Source organism: Vulpes vulpes, chromosome 8, assembly GCF_048418805.1.
Source record: "Vulpes vulpes isolate BD-2025 chromosome 8, VulVul3, whole genome shotgun sequence".
NCBI lineage: Eukaryota > Metazoa > Chordata > Mammalia > Carnivora > Canidae > Vulpes > Vulpes vulpes.
Genome location: NC_132787.1, coordinates 75,748,405 through 75,764,873, shown reverse-complemented (window position 1 = coordinate 75,764,873; position 16,469 = coordinate 75,748,405). Strand labels below are relative to the sequence as shown.

The 16,469-nt window shown below is 42.8% G+C and overlaps 1 long non-coding RNA gene across 1 annotated transcript; it reads right to left on the bottom strand.

The window, feature by feature from the left end:
- Positions 1-10,795: 10,795 nt before the first annotated feature.
- Positions 10,796-15,089, bottom strand: LOC140599844 (uncharacterized). Its single transcript, XR_012002827.1, has 2 exons — positions 15,003-15,089; positions 10,796-12,840 (listed from the first exon to the last, which is right to left on the bottom strand). It is a non-coding gene; the product is annotated as an uncharacterized lncRNA (long non-coding RNA).
- Positions 15,090-16,469: the final 1,380 nt, after the last annotated feature.

Genomic DNA, 16,469 nt, shown 5'->3' with positions numbered 1-16,469 from the left:
GTCATCTGATATTATATCATGATTGTTCACTTATTATCTCTTTCACCTACGAGAATGTAAGCTCTGTGACAACAGAGCTCCACACCCTCACACAGATAAACACCGCACGTTATTGGTGGCGTTATTGGTGGCGTTATTGGTGGCACCACCGCACGTGGCGTTATTGGTCACCACTGGTGTCATCACTGTCATTGACACACATGTGCTCGCCTAAACCCCATGGCCTGTGCTACAAGTGACTGTCACAAGTTATAGAATGAGACTCCCAAGTATGGCTGGAAGTCAAGTCCAGCTCTCAGTGTGGCATGCTGATAAGCTTGAGGGTATTATGGGATACAGAAGGGAGGGCATACGTAAAACTATATAGAGACCTCCTCTTTGGCCGCCCCTGACCACTCTGGCTTCTGTGTGGAGACCTAGTTCTCAGAGCTAAGCCTCATTTTCTCATGTATAAAATAAAAGCCTTTAGGGGGCATCTGGGTGGCTCAGTTGGTTAAGATTCCAATTCTTGTTTTTGACCTAGGTCGTGATCTTGAGGTCAGGGTTGTGAAATAGAGCCCCATAGTGGGCTCTGTACTCAGCGGGGTGGGGGTGGGGGTCTGCTTCAGTTCTCTCCTTCTGCCCCTCCCCCCACTCTCTCTCTCTCTTTCAAATAAAGAAATAAATAAATAAATAAAAACTTTAAAAAAGTAAAATAAAATGAAGGCCTTTAGGCTACATCACTAATTTTCAACCCCTTTCTTTTTTTTAAGGTATTATATTTTTATTTATTTTTATTTAATTTAAATTCAATTTGCCAACATATAGTATAACACCCAGTGCTCATCTCATCACCTGCCATCCTTAATGCCTGTCACCCAGTTACCTTATCCCCTTTCCTCCCCCGCCTTCTGTAATGCGTTATTTGTTTCCCAGAGTTAGGAGCCTCTCATGGCTTATTTTCCTCTCTAAATTTTCCCCACTCAGTTTCCTTCCTTACCTTTACAATCCCTTTCACTATTTATTATATTCCACATATTAGTGAAACCATATATAATTGTCTTTCCCCAATTAGCTTATTTTACTCCACATAATTTCCTCCAGCTCCATCCACATTGAAGTAAGTAGTAGGTATTCATCCTTTCTGATGGCTGCATAATATTATATTTTAAATCTCTTTGTTATCAGAACTATTTTATTGAAAACAATTTTTTGGGCAGCTTGGGTGGCTCAGTGGTTTAGCGCTGACTTCGGCCCAGGGTGTGATCCTGGAGACCTAGGATCGAGTCCCACATCAGGCTCCCTGCATGGAGCCTGCTTCTCCCTCTGCCTGTGTCTCTAACTCTCTCTGTCTCCCTCTTTGTGTCTCTCATGAATAAAATAAAATAAAAAAAAGAAAAGAAAACAATTTTTGCATATAGCTCCAGTAATGACAATGATTAACATTTATTAGCTAGGCAGTGTTCTAAGAGTTTTATGTGTATTCACTCATTTACACTTCACAAAAGCCCTATGAGACAAGAACTGATATTATCTGCATTTTTAGATGAGGAAATTGAGGCAGAGAGTGCCCACGTTCACTCAGCTAGTAAAAGTAGGAAAGCCAGATGAACTGTCCCTCCCACGGCTCACAGTTTCAACTACTGTCTCTCTTTGCATAGTCTGGAGTTTGAAGGGGTGAAGCCCTCCCCTTTACTACTCAGATAAAATCTGTAGGTTCCACATGCTGCTCAGGGCAGCCTGAAAAGTTCTCTTCCAGCTAATATTCAGTCATACCCCTGAATTCTCATTTCTCCTAAAGGTGTCAGGATGAAGGGAGAAATGCACAAGGCAGGCCTGTGGGGACTCCCGAGTGCTGTCCAGGTAGCATGAGCACAGGTGGAGACAGCTATTGCTGTTTCTGCTAAGGGCAATGGTGCTGTTAGCATGGCCTGGGAGGGTCCTGCGAGCACAGTACACTGTGTCCCTAGCACTTTGTGATGCACTCAGGAGAATGTGCAAAGACAACCCAGTGGCAAGAAAGGAAGGACTTGGCTAAAAATCCAAGGGAAGCTACATAATAAATGCTTGAGAGCTGTGGTGGGGAGACGGGCAAGCTGCTGAGTGCTGGGGAGGAGGCAAAGGGGATGGGCAGAGGAGAGCCAAGGTCCAGAGAAGCTGCAGGCATCGGAACAGCAGAAAGGAGAGGATCTCAGATTTAAACCAGTGATGTCACCGGCTAGGCTGGCGCCCATTTGCACAGTGCTCAAACGATGTGATTAAAGGATTCCACTTATTTTCGATAAACAAACCAATGGCACGTAAGCCCTGGTATGCTGGTAAATGTTTAACCATCAGCTTTCCAAAGAATAAAACACTAATTTATAGCATTTGGTGACTTCCATGGTGTAAATATTCCTAAGTGGTCCATGTCAAGCTACCAATGTGATAACGTCACTGAACCCAGAACTGGGAAGAGATGGGTGGCCCCATACCATCGTGCTGTATAGCAGTCCCACCTGTACGGAGAGCGTAGATGAAAATAACTCGAGAGCATAGATCGTGGAAAACTGTACTAAAATAATTAGGAAATGGTAAGATTTGAGTTCATTACCATTCATCACCTTTGCTTTTGATATATTTAATGGAAAGTTTACATAATTTTTAATAAAGGCTGTGGCCAACAACCAACTCACAGTGTTCCTGAAGATCTTACAGTCAGCTCCAGAGAGCAATACACCTCTGCACTGGGGTCCACTGAGGCGGGAGGAGGCGTGGCCACCAGCGGGGCCAGTCACCCAGGAGGCCCCCGGGGCTCTTCCACGCCCACGCTTCAGGCACGTGGGACCCACATGGCTCAGAACTCAGGGGCCCTCCACAGGAAGCAGGCGCTGAGAGAGTCTAGGAAATCATGTGCACTGTTAATCCCAGCAGACAGCCCTCATTCCCACGTACACTTGAGAAAAGGAAACACACTGGCTAGGCAGGGGCCCCTCGGGAATTTCGGGGATGTTGCTACAACAGGCCATGAAAGCATCTGACTGTGGGAACGTGCTAGAGGGGCAGCAGCCAGAGAACAAGAGAAGAGGGGGTTGGGGATAGCAGAACCTACTGGAAAGGCCTAGAAAGAGGCAATGAGTCTGGGCTCACCACCGACCAGAACCATCAGCTACATTCCTAGCCTTGAGCAAGGGATTCAGTTGGAAATTCTAAAGGGTGAAAATGTGGGGTCAAGGGCAGGGAGGCCTGGGAAGAGGAGGATGAGGAAGAGAGGTGGCTAGCATTATACCCTGACTCCCTGCTGTCATGGGTCTGAAGTTTGCTTCAAGGTCTCCCCACCTTTGTGAAGCAGGAACACTGAGTGTGTGCCCAGGAGACCCCAAGCTCCTCAACTGCCTAACAGACCATTTCTCCCTTGCTTCCAGGAGAGCCCAGGTTTTAAGTGGGCCAGATCTGAGGGCAACAGCAATCAAAAGAGGATCCACAACAAGGCTTCCAGAAGGGTCAGGAAGCTTGGTGGCTGACTCAAGCTTAGCTGTGCACTTGGTCCACTGTGAGACTCATGGACACAGGAGGGGCCCAAGCTAGATTACCCCAGAAAGTCAGCAAGCCCCAAATCCTGACGCGCCTGCAGCCCACAGAGAAGGTGACAGCAGTAGCTGAGACAAGTAAATGCATGGCACTGAGAAACAGGAGGGCTGCCAGACAAAATACCGGATGCCCAGTTAAATTTGAATTCCAGATAAACAACAAATTCCTCTTGCTATACACGTGTCCAAAATATATTGCATAGGACATATTTATACCAAAAATTATTCATTGTTTATCTGATATTCACATTGAACTAGGTGTCCTGTGTGTTTTTTTTTTGCTAAACCTGGAAACCCTATAAATAAGTCTCTTTTATCCCTTGACATGCCCCTCTGAAACTTAGCCACACTCTTTCCTCAAAGGCAAGACAAAGCTTTTACAATATTGTTGTCTTCGTGGACTTCCTGCTTTCCCACATGCCCCTAGGCACACAGTTCATGTCATGGTTCAGAACAGGTCACCAGGACAGCCAATGTCAACGTGAAATGTAGCACAAGTTTCTGCCCTGGGCAGGCGATGAGCCAAGTGCTTATGATCACCTGTCACTCAGCCTATGAGTTTGGTAGCATTGTCGTCATCCCCATTTTACAAACAAGAAAACTGAGCTCCAAGGGCCAAACCAAGGCAAGATATGCAAGATTCAAAATTTCTTTTTGCATTGCTTTACTCTTTTGTGACCAAAGTATCCCATGCTCATGATAGAATATGTGGGAACTACAAATAAGTAAAAAAGAAGCCAAGAAATGGCACCCACAGTTCTACTCCTACACAGAATTCCTGCTAAGAATACACTGAAATCAATATTCCCAGAGATCTCCACTCTGAAGAGGAACATGTACTCTCTCTTCTTTGAAGATACTTTTCTTCTGTACCAAGATAGACAAAGCTGCACCCTCCTTCCAGGATGGACCATCACTGCCTCTCCAGAAGTTTCAGGCAGGCCATCCCAGCCTACGCTCCATCTTATCTTTTAAATACACATCTCCTTCTCTGTTTAGACTCAGGCTTGCTCTTGCTCTTATGGTGTAATAAGACACTGACTGATCTCGTCTAGTGGATGCCCTCTAACCCTACTCCCCTCACATGACCCTTGCCCTTTGTGCAGTTTCAATATAAAGATTTTCCACATGTTAAACATTCCACTTGTGGCGGCTGAGGATTGGTTAGTATCCAACCAAAGACAATACTGCCCAAGGTCGCAGGGGGATGGGTCACACTATCAGGTCTCAGGGGACTGAAGACAACCAAGCCCCTAGATGACTCCTACCCAGAGCCATCCCTCCACCACTTCACCCTGCATGCTTGCATGTCAGCGCGCTTGGCTTTGGCCCAATTCAGACTCTAGATTCTTTGTATTTAAATTTAATTCCTACAAGTTTGGTAGATTGCTGTTTCTGGGAAAAAGGAAGAAACAGTGAATTTCACAGTGGAGGGGGAGGGGAGCAGCCGTATGAGCAGCCCTTGCTGCCTTCTTTATTCCTCCCAACTCTCTGTTCTTCTTGTTTGCTTGTCTTCTCAGAGAAGCATTCACCCAGTCTACAAGGAAGACAAAATAAACGGGAAATTCAGGCATGAAGGGAAGTTCGAGCTTACCACACTCTCCCAAGTTCAAGAACATTTTGCTGTTTTAAAATCAGAATGCATCTCATAATAGATGTGAACATTTGATGTGGTAACTGTTCCTTTTGCTCTGGATATGCTGTGATTGAATGAACAATGGCATCTTAGAACACAGGAAATTGTGGCAGTTGTTCAACTTACTACAGACAAAGATCATAGACTCACACATTTATCTCCTCTCCTTTCCCAAACCCCACCAAAATGATGAATAGTATTCAAACAAACAGAGGTGTCACCCACTAACTGGAAAAGAGAACAGGAGGAAAATTTGGGGAAGGAGAGTGAGGAAGTGTCACCTACATGCCTGCAGAGAGAAGGCTCCAACAGGAAGGGTAGAGACCCTCCAGACTGCAGGAGTGCCAGGTTCCTGAGGAAAAGGGGGTGCTACCAGAAATAGGACCTAGAAGACAGTCTGCATATGGAGCCGCAGACCCTTTAGATGCCCTCCTTAACCCACAAGGCCAGGCATCCCACCAGGAGAGGAGATGGCCCACGGTGCCCAGTCATGATCAGATGTGAGGAATATGGATGAACACACCGCAACCTCTCTCTGACCCTGGCCCAGCACTGAGAAGCCAGAAGGTGCCATCCCATCTGCCCTAAATTCACCCCTGGCAGGGTGGAGAATGTCCAATTCCGACACTTGGGGTCCACTAACTAAAGGCCAACCTCCTGCAGTGAAGCCTACCTGCCAACAAACCTGCCCTTTCCCTACCCCATAGTCACACAGGGATGCCATTCAAACTTGCAGTAAATTCACAAATAAGAAGACAGAGTCAGGGGCAGCCCACACTGAGAAAAGGTCTCAGTGTGAGAACTCCAGAACAAACAAACAGAACTACAGAGGCGCAGAGAAAACAGACAATGCGGAAAGTAGAACACTCAAAGCCCCAGCGATTAAATTTTAAATTAAAAATTTGCCACAATAATTAAGTTCTCAACTACCATAAAGTATCAATAGCTATAGATTGATCTCCAATTGTCTTCAATTAATAAACCAAAGATCAACAATCAAAACATCCAGAAAAATATGGAAGTCAATCTCAAAGAAATACAACTGAAAAAGATAAAAATAGCTCTATGGGGGAAGACTATGGCAGGGCCTGCTCTTATTCAGCATTTTAAAAGTTAAACTTTTAATTTGAGGTAATATGTATAGATTCCTGTGCAGTTGTAAAACATAATGCAGGCACCCCATGTACTCTCTACCAAGTCTTCCCCAATGGTAGCCTCTTGTAAAAGTGTAGTCAAATATACTGCTGGTGTATTGACATTGGTACGGTCAAGATAGAGACAAGACTCATCACAGCAAGATGCCCTGTGTTGCCAAGTTCCATCCACCACCACTCTGCTCCCCCCTGCCAGCCCACTCCTTAACCCCCGACATCCTATAATCAGTTCCCTATTTCCACTGTTTTGTCAGTTCAAGAATATTATATAAATGCAATAATATGATATGTCACCTTTGAGGGTTGTTTTTTGTTTTGTGGTGTTTTTTCTTTTGTTTTGTTTTTTACTTAGCATAATCCTCTGAAGATTCCTTCAGGTTGTTGTGTATGTCAACAGTTTGCTCCTTTCTACAGCTGAGTGGTACTCTAGTGGTATGGATGTACTACTGTTTGTTGAACTGTTCACCTATTGATGGACATCTGGCTTGTTTCCAGTTTCTGACTAATGTGAATAAAGCTGCCATTAAACATTATGGTACAGTTTTTTGTTTTTTGTTTTTTTTTGCAAACACATATTTTCATTTCTCTGCCATAAATACCCAGGAATATAATTTCCTAGGACATATGGTAAGTGCATGTTTAGTTTTTTTAAGAAACTGCCAAATTGTTTTCCAGAGTAGTTATAACATTTTTCATTTCCACCAGCAATGCAGGAGTGATCCAGGTTCTCCAGAGTCTTGCCAGCATTTAGATATGTCCTTATTTTTGTTTTTAGCAATTTCATTAGGTGTGTAGCATTAGTATCATGATTTTAATGTGCATCTCCCGAAAGGCCAGTGATACTGAACATCTTCTCATGGGCTGATTTGCCACCTCTATATCCTATCTGGTGAAATGTATGTGTATGCCTTTTCCTCATTTCTAACTGGATTCTTTATCTGTTACTGTTGAATTTGAGAGATTTTTACATACTCTAGATAGAAGACCTTTGTCAGATAGCTGTCTGAAAATATTTTCTCCCAGGTTGCAACTTGTCTTTTTATCTTACTAACAGAATCTTTTAGGGAACAAAAATTTTTAATTTTGATGAATTCCAGTGTATTGTTTGTTTTTTTTTTTCTCCTTGTGGATGGCGCTTTTGGTGTTATATCTAAGACTCTGCCTAGCTTTAGATCCTGAAGATTTTCTCCTATGTTTCCTTTTAAATATCCTATATTTTTAAAATTTATGTTTAAATCCATGTTCCACTTTTTACATGTTTACTGGAGATTTCAAGTAAAACCAGCTGGGCCTGACATTTTCGTTTTTGGAAGATTTAAATTAAAGATATAATTTATTTCATAGTTACAGGAATATTCAGGTTATCTATTTCATACTGGAGAATTATGTGTTTGTGTTTTAGAGAATTTGGTCCATTTCATCGAAGCTGTTGAATTGTGTAAAATTGCTTTAGCATTCCCATGTTATTCTTAAATGACAGCAAGATCTGTAGTTGAATTCAGTATTTTATTTCTGGTATTGGTAAAATATGCCTTCTCTCTTTTTATCAACAATTTTGCTAGAAGTTTATCAATTTTATTGATCTTTTTAAAGAACCAGCTTGCTTTTCTTTCATTGATTGTTCTCTATTGTTTGTTCTCAAATTCATTAATTTATGTTCTTTATTATTTCCTTCCTTCTGCTCTGCTTTGGGTTTATTTTGCTGTTCTTTTTCTCTGGTGGGTACGAATTTAGATTACTAATTTGAAATCTTTTCTGCTAAATGTCCCTCTTGGTGCTGCTTTAGTAGCATCCCAGAGATTTAGATATTTTGTGTTTCCATTTTCATTCAGAATTAAGTACTTTCTAATCTCCCTCGAGACTACATCTTTGACAAATGAATTTCTAAGTGTTCTGAGAATTCACTGTTAATTGTCTGTTACCAATTTCCAGCTGGATTCCATTGTGGTCAGAGAATACACTCTATATGATTCCAATTGCTTCAAATGTTAAAGTTTGTTTTATGACCCAGAATATGGTCTATCTTGGTAAATGTTCCATGAATGCTTGAAAAAAATTGTGTATCTTGCTACCATTGGATGGAATGCTCTGTAAATGTCAATTAGATCCTGTTGGTTGATGGTATTGTTCAGGTCTTCTATACCCTTGTCAAATTTCTTTATAGTAGCTTTATAAGTTGCTGAATGAGGAATATTAAATTCTCCAACTATAATTGTGTTTTCAGTTTTATCAGCTTGGCTTTATTTATTTTGAAGCTCTGGTGTTTGGTGCATTTATGTTTTTATTTTTTTTAAAAAAGAGTTTACTTATTTATGAGAGACAGAGACAGAGACAGAGACACAGGCAGAGGGAAAAGCAGGGTCCATGCAGGGAGCCTGACATGGGACTTGATCCCAGGTCTTCAGGATCACACCCTGGGCTAAAGGTGGCACTAAACTGCTGAGCCATCCTGGCTGCCCTGCATTTATGTTTAAAATTGCTATGTTCTTGGTGTACTGACTCTCTTCTTACTAAGCAATGTCCCTCTTTGTCCTCAGTATTCTTTTGTTCTGATAAAGTTTACTTAATCTGATATTAACACACTCACCTTTTTTTACTTAATGTTTCCATGGTATATTTTTTCCATTCTTTTACTTTCAATCCACCTATATGGTTAAATTTTAAATTTATCTTATAAATTAACATATAAGACAAGTTGTTGCATGGGGAGTTTTTTTTTTTTTCAAAATTTTTTTATTTATTTATGATAGTCACAGAGAGAGAGAGAGAGAGAGGCAGAGACACAGGCAGAGGGAGAAGCAGGCTCCATGCACCGGGAGCCTGACGTGGGATTCGATCCCGGGTCTCCAGGATCGCGCCCTGGGCCAAAGGCAGGCGCCAAACCGCTGCGCCTGCATGGGGAGTTTTGATGTTGTTATTGTCATCGCTCTTTATCCTGTCAATTTCTGGCTTTTAATTGTTGAATTTAGATCATTTACACTTGCTTTGAACACTTTTTCCCCTAATTTTCCAACATATAATACCCAGTGTGCTCATCACATCATGTTCCTTCCTTAACGCTTGTCACTCAGTTACCCAATCCCCTCCACTTATCTCCCCTTCTGCAACCCTTTTTTGTTTCCTAGAGTTAGAAGTCTCTCATGGCTTGTCTTTCTCTCTAATTTTTCCCCACTCACTTTCCCTCCTTTCCCTTATAGTCCCTTTCACTATTTCTTATATGAGTGAAACCATATGATAATTGTCTTTCTCTGATTGACTTATTTCACTCAGCATAAGACTCTCCATTTCCATCCATGCTGAACACCTCCTTTTCACTCCAATGGTGAGAGATCCCCATCCTACTGTTATAGGAATGGTGGAACACCTAGCACCCAACACAAGTCAGATAAAATTAACAGCAGTTTGTCAACAACTTGCACTCACATCCCAGGAAGGAGGACTCAGGGCCACCTGGACTCCAGTGTATAGTCTGGAGTACAGTGAACCAGCAGGGGCCATGGGAGGCAGGCTTTGTAGTAACAAGAGTATGAGGTGACCACTGTATCCTGTGGGATGATGTGATTAACATGTTTTAATAATCCCATAGGCTGGCAAGGGTCTGAAGCCTGCTATTCAGGCGTAAGTGGGCACTTGCCTGACCCCCATGGTAAGGAGGGCTGGTTGGCTGGAGGACCTTATCTGTCAATATGTATCATAATTAAACTTCAGATTACCCAAGACAAACAATTTTGAAAGAGGCTAGAAAGAAAATGAGACATTATCTACAGGGGAGCAACAATGTGAATAGTAGTGATTTCTCCTCTGAAATCATGGAAGCTAGAAAGAAGTGGCACCACATTATTCAAGTTTGATAAACAAAAACAAAAACAAAACCTTTAAAATTGGCAATCCCAAATTATATGCCCAGCAAAAATATCTTAGAGGAATGAAGGGGAAACCAAGACCTTCTCAGATGAAAGGACACTTCACGAGAAAATCTGTCCTCAGGGGCATAATTTTCAATAATGACTGAAGGAATCTCTAAACAGAAAGAAAATGTTAACAGAAGGAGTCTAGCACTTCAAGAAGGAAGAAGAACAGGACACTGGGTAAGACTTCTCAGGAGTTTTCAAAATTATATTGAAGAAGAACCATTACAACTTGCTTCTGCTGGGTGGAAGTGTAGAAGATCTGTTCCCCACTCGGTTTCGCAGTGGGGGAATCAGAGCACTGTCTGTTTCTGCCAGGTGGGGAGATGGGAGAGCAACCCCCCAGCAGAGGGATCAGAATCTAGTGATGATTCCACCTACAGGACACGGAACTTATAGATCAGTACTACTCTCATCCTGGAACAGCAGACAGGTTTCCTGTAGGTGTTTGGTGTTGGGTGGGGTACTATGCAAAGATTTTCTGTGCTGCTAGGAAGTGCTGCTCACTTCCCAGTCTTTTGGCTGGGGGAAGCAGGCTTTTTGTGGAGCTTTTTATTTTTTTTCTTGCTTGTATCTGTTGGTGGTTCTGAGTTACAAACTTCTCCAGCACTTTGTCCCATTTAGAAGGAAAATAAACAAACTGAACTCCCCACCATGTCATTCCTCAAGTCTTGACATCTCTGGGCAGTCCACCTTCTTGCCCCCTTTCAGAGACTTCCTGTTTGCTGTGTTATGTCCAAGGATATTTCTGTTTGCAAGAGAAGAAACCTGGGAGGAATGGAACTACTTCATTTTGACTGGAACTAACATCCAGCAAACACTGAAGCTGAAGAGGAAAAAAATATTGCCAACAGACTATTCTAATTTTCTTATATCTAAAACATCATATGTAGAACTATTTTCAGCAGAGCTTGTGAAATCCTAAAATTCTGGTTTCTCCTATCTGCATTGAAATCATTCTATCAAGGAATGCACTGGTGAGCTACTAATCTCTTTCCTTCATCTGTGATAAGAAGGTCTCTTATTTGTGTCTGATTTCACATTGGGCTTCAGATTTTCTTCTTTTATTTCTTCCCATCCCAATGCATCTCATGGAAAGTAAACCACCCACGTTCCTAGTGCATATTCACTGGGCTTCTTAAGAAGAATATGGGGAAGGGTCTTTGCTCAAAGTTTTAGGTGGTCTTCCACAATCTGTCATGCTATTAGATCAGAACCACACGGAAGTGTGGAATAAAGGTCATTTTTCTTCCGTTCCTTTTTGGGATAAAGCACAGTGTCTGCCTTTTGTTTGAGGTGAGATGCACTGTTTTCCCAACTGAAGTCAGAAACTTGCATTGATGCTTATAGTTTCTCTAAGTCATTTTGTTTGTAATTATTTCACATTTAAAAGCATTAAGAATGTGCCTGTATTTCAGCATGTGCAGAGGGCTGTGTACTGCTCTCCTTGCCATTTTTTAAAGCTGAATTCAACATTCAGCACTTGTTACTTGGAGGGTATTGGGCGATTCTGGAATAAACATGTGCTTTTGCTCAGTTCCTGGGTTTTTTAATACCCAAAGACTTGCTCTCTCACCCACACCACATTAATTTTCTAGAATTCATCCCGAAAAATATGTCATAACTGTAGCTGGTCTTTTGGTTCAATTTTTTATAATTTGATCATGTGTGGAAGATATCTAAAGCTTCATTTTAAATTCATTTTTTAGGTGCATTTCCTCCTTATTCCACACACACTAAAGAATAAATACCTTGACTACGACAGGCCACTCCATCCAAAGTGTCAGTGTAGGCAATTTAGAAAGCCAGCTTAAAATCGGGGATCCCGGGATCCTGGGTGGCGCAGCGGTTTAGCGCCTGCCTTTGGCCCAGGGCGCGATCCTGGAGACCCGGGATCGAATCCCACATCGGGCTCCCGGTGCATGGAGCCTGCTTCTCCCTCTGCCTATGTCTCTGCCTCTCTCTCTCTCTCTCTCTCTCTCTCTCTGTGTGTGTGTGTGTGTGTCTGTCTCATGAATAAATAAATAAAATCTTAAAAAAAGAAATAGAAAAAAAAAGCTAGCTTAAAATCAACATGTTCTCACAAGCAACATTGCTTCCTTTTGTTCTTTGCTTTCACTTGGATTTGAACTGGGGTACCAGCATCTTTATGGTTTGTTTGGATTCTCAGCTTAAGCTGAGTTTGCTTTGGATGCTAGGCTGCTTATCTACATTTAAAAAAAATGCAGAGCTCCAGAAGAGAGTGATTTACAAAAAGCAGTTGCTTAGCTGACAGTGCAGTGCCTCTGCCTTCCGCCCATGTCTTCTCCCTTCACAAAAGAACTTTCTAAGTTTAGGACTTGTTTTCCCTGCATGGTCTTTGTTCCCCGCAGCTCTTCTAGAAGTGTCTGACTTCTCCATGAAATACAAGTCTTTGCTGTTGCTGCTGCTGTTGTTCAGGTAGCATCTCATTCATGGTCCCTCGTAGCTTCTCAACTAAAACCTTTCCTCTGTTTGTACACATGGGGTCTGGAGCCTTCCTGAGATGAGTGTCCAGCATCCAGCACGTCTGGGATGAGGCGCAGCGCTGTCAGCCGCACGTGCCCATTCTGAACCTGCTACGACAGAAAAACAGACCCACGGTTGGTGCCAATTTTGCTTCCTTTCATTTTATTTGAGGAGTTCTATCAATGCTCCCTCCCAGAGCTTTAATGTCCTTTTGCAGCTGTGCAGACATCATGATAGTAGGCTACTGAAGGAAAAGTGCTACCCCAAAGTGTTTGCTTTTAAATTCTTTCAACTTGTTATCCATTTTCACTGATTTGGACGATGGCATTCTTTTCATTTTTTTGTGTTGTTTACAGAGATGCCACCCAGAAATGGCTCTTTGCCATGGATGCTCATGGCTTTGGGATTCAGCGTAGCTGTCAGCACCCACATTCTAAGTCCAAAGGGGGTCCTCCAACTGGGCAGTGGAAAATGCGGCTGTCCTCGCAATCGCGATGCTGGTTTACCTCTTCACCCTGGCCCCTTTCCTCAGTGCTCTGGCCCACTGGCCTCCTTTCTGTCCCTGAAACACACTGACACTCTGCGATCCCACAGCCTCACGCTTGCCACTCCTCTAGAATGCTCTTACCCAGATCCCCAGGGGGCAGCTGCCCTCACCATTCAGGACTTCTCCATACACACATCACCACCCCTCACAGCCTGCTATTCTACTCTGACTCTTTTGTGGTGGTGAATGGTGGTTGGGGTAGCTCTTATTAAAATTAAATTACCCTGTGTGCTACGGATCTGTGCTCACCATCTCGCTCCCTTTTAGGATGTGAATTCTGTCCAGGCAGAAACTCTGACCATCCCCTCTCAGTCACGTGTGCATAGTAATACCCAACATATAATGAGTATTGTGGAAATATTTGTTCACCTGAATTGCATAGAATCCAAATGAAATGATTTGAAAGGAAATTAATGAAACTATCAAAAGGTAGACATATTTTTGGCTTGATTTGAGGGATCATTAAGAGAAACAAAGATTTTAAAATGCAAAAGATGTTTGACATGAGTTGCTCTGGTCTTGCAACTAGAAAGGAACATTTTATTAAAGTTGGATTCAACAAAGAAAGAACTACCCATCCACCTCCTCTCCTTGCTTTCATCCAGTGCATCGTGCCTTCCAGCCAGATCCCTGCCAGGGACTGGAGAATGGGATGAGGACACCCTAATTCCTGTCTTCAATCCCCTTGCTGTCTAGACCCATGATCTGTACAAGGACTAGGACATGCCCCTGGGGGTCTGGGAGCACAGAGCAGAATAAGTCACCAGAAATGAAGCTGCATAGAGGTGTCAGGAAATGGCTGAAAAGTGCCAGCTCTGGGTAGGCATCTAGGAGGCCAACTTGGAGGGGAAGGCACAAGCAGTGGGAGAGCTCATAGGCAAAGGTTCAGGCAAGGAGAAAGCAGGCCAGGAACAGGGGCAGGAGTAAGAGACCAGGAGACTGGCATCCAGATGGGGTGGGTGGCCTGTGCAAGCTACATGGTGCCTGTGAGCCCCGGGCTAGGGGGCTGGGGTGAGTGGAGCCTTTCCTCTAGTGTTGTTATCATTGTTGATAATAAGAACAGTGGTCAACGGTTAGCAAATATTTCTTTTTGCCAGTTACCCTGGTGACATGTGACATACATGTTTCATCCATCACGACAGTGTGACAATGTGGGAACCATTATCCACTTGATCTGTGTGAAACAAAGCCTTGGATGGGTTGGCTGACTGTCCCAAGTTTTCACAGCTAATAAGTGGCAGGTCTGGGCCAGAACTCAGGTCTGTCTCCTCTGGATATATCAGAGGGCCTGGATGATGCAACAAGCTCACAGATCCAACAAAATTCCCCTCAGGGTCTCCCACTCACTTCCTTTGTCTGTGTCCAGGCTTGGCCTGGCCTGACCTTAACATGCCTGTACAGGGGTGATCTGGACCGGTTTCAGATGAGGCTAGTACATGTGCAAAGATGGGCACTAGGAAAGCACATAATTAAAGAGGAACAAAACTGAGCCCTATGCAAGAGCATCTGGAAAGTCAAAAGCCCAAGTTGAGTTTGCCGGAAATACTAACCATAATAGGAAAGGATTTTGTCTTGGGTATTTGTATGTTGGGTTTTTTAAATCTCTGTTTTTGCATTTGTTGATTTTTAAAATCATTTATTTGCAGCAAAGTCATGAAACTTTTACTATTTGCCTGATACCTATCAATCTCAAATGAGCATCAAAGTTGTTCTTGCACTCACCAGTAGCTTCTGGCATCCATAAGACAAGACTTTCACAGGATACAGCATGTGACTCATCCAATATTGGACACTTGTCTACCGCAAACCCTGGTTGGAAGGAGAGGCATAGGGACGTGAGGAAGGAAGAGATGGGAAAATCTGTAACAGAGGAAACAAGAGGATGGGGAGTGGGGACGAAGGGAGAAATTCTCCCACAGCTGTGAACCAGCTCTATTGGCTCATAGGGGATGCTGAGTTGCCTCCCTAGTGAGGTCTGGGGTGTGAACATGCCCAAAGTCCTGATCTAAAACTTAAAGAGAAATAATAGAGGGAAGAATAGCCAAAGTATGAAATCAATGACAAGAAACAAGACAGAAAGGAAAGTACATTCTGGAGAAGGTTGAGAAGCACATGATGGTGAATAACAGCTTTTTAAATTTCTACCAAGTAATTTTAAAGCCATGTGAATTTCATAAATCGGGCAGTGGTGGTTCAGATGGAAAGACGCATGTCTGACCACAGCAGTTTATGGAGGCCACGGTAGACACTGAAACCTCTCCTTTATGGAAGATCCTCAAGGACAAGCTGACCCGACACCTGCCTGAGCTTGGGGGAGGTGGTTTTGCTACAGCCCCAGAGATAAATGAGGGGATGTATTCCGGTGGCTCTCCCAACCCTGCCTGCCCTTGCACAGAAAGAGATAAATGGGCACTCCATTTTGAGATCCAAAGGGCAGTACGGTGGAAAACTACCTGAGTGATGAAATTTCACCACCAAAAACCCCCTGAGAGGCACACAAAGGTGTGTGTACAGCTTGTACTTGAGTAAGCAAAAAAAAAAAAAAAAAAAAAAGTTTAAAAAGGCCATGTAGACAGAGAGATGTGTATGTGTAGGGAAAAAATTGAGCCCAAAAGTTTTATAGATCATTAGAAAGAACCTAGTTTTCATTTTGGATGGGGAATGCTCATTATTAAAAATAACAAACAAAAAAAGAAAGCCATTGATCATAAAAGTGTGTCTTGAATCAGAGGTCTTAATTAATCTGATTTCGTGTTCCTGATAAAATGATTAGTAGGATATAGTCTTTAAAAAAGTAGGAGTTAAAAAAATAGAAGTGAAATCTCTGAGTGAAATGATTATGAGAGATTTCTATTTACTGCTCCAAGTTTTCTTGGATGAATATGTTGTATTCACAATCAGAGATAAGCAAGAGGGAAGGTATTTTGAAGGAAAAGTAAACATTATGGCTCCTCATTTAGGCCTTCCACTTCTCAGTCTAATTTTTATCAGTCTCCCAATTATATCAGTTCTTAGGCATCAGATTTCCTCTTGAGTGATAGGACATTTCCTAAGTTGGGCCCAGTTCTCCTGAGAACATGCACTAGCCCAGCAGCAAAGCCGGGCCTCCCAGAGGATGCCTGGCCATGTCTCTGGCCTCAGATCCCTGCTCCCAATGCCAATGTCTAACCCACAGTGTGTTTTTCCAAG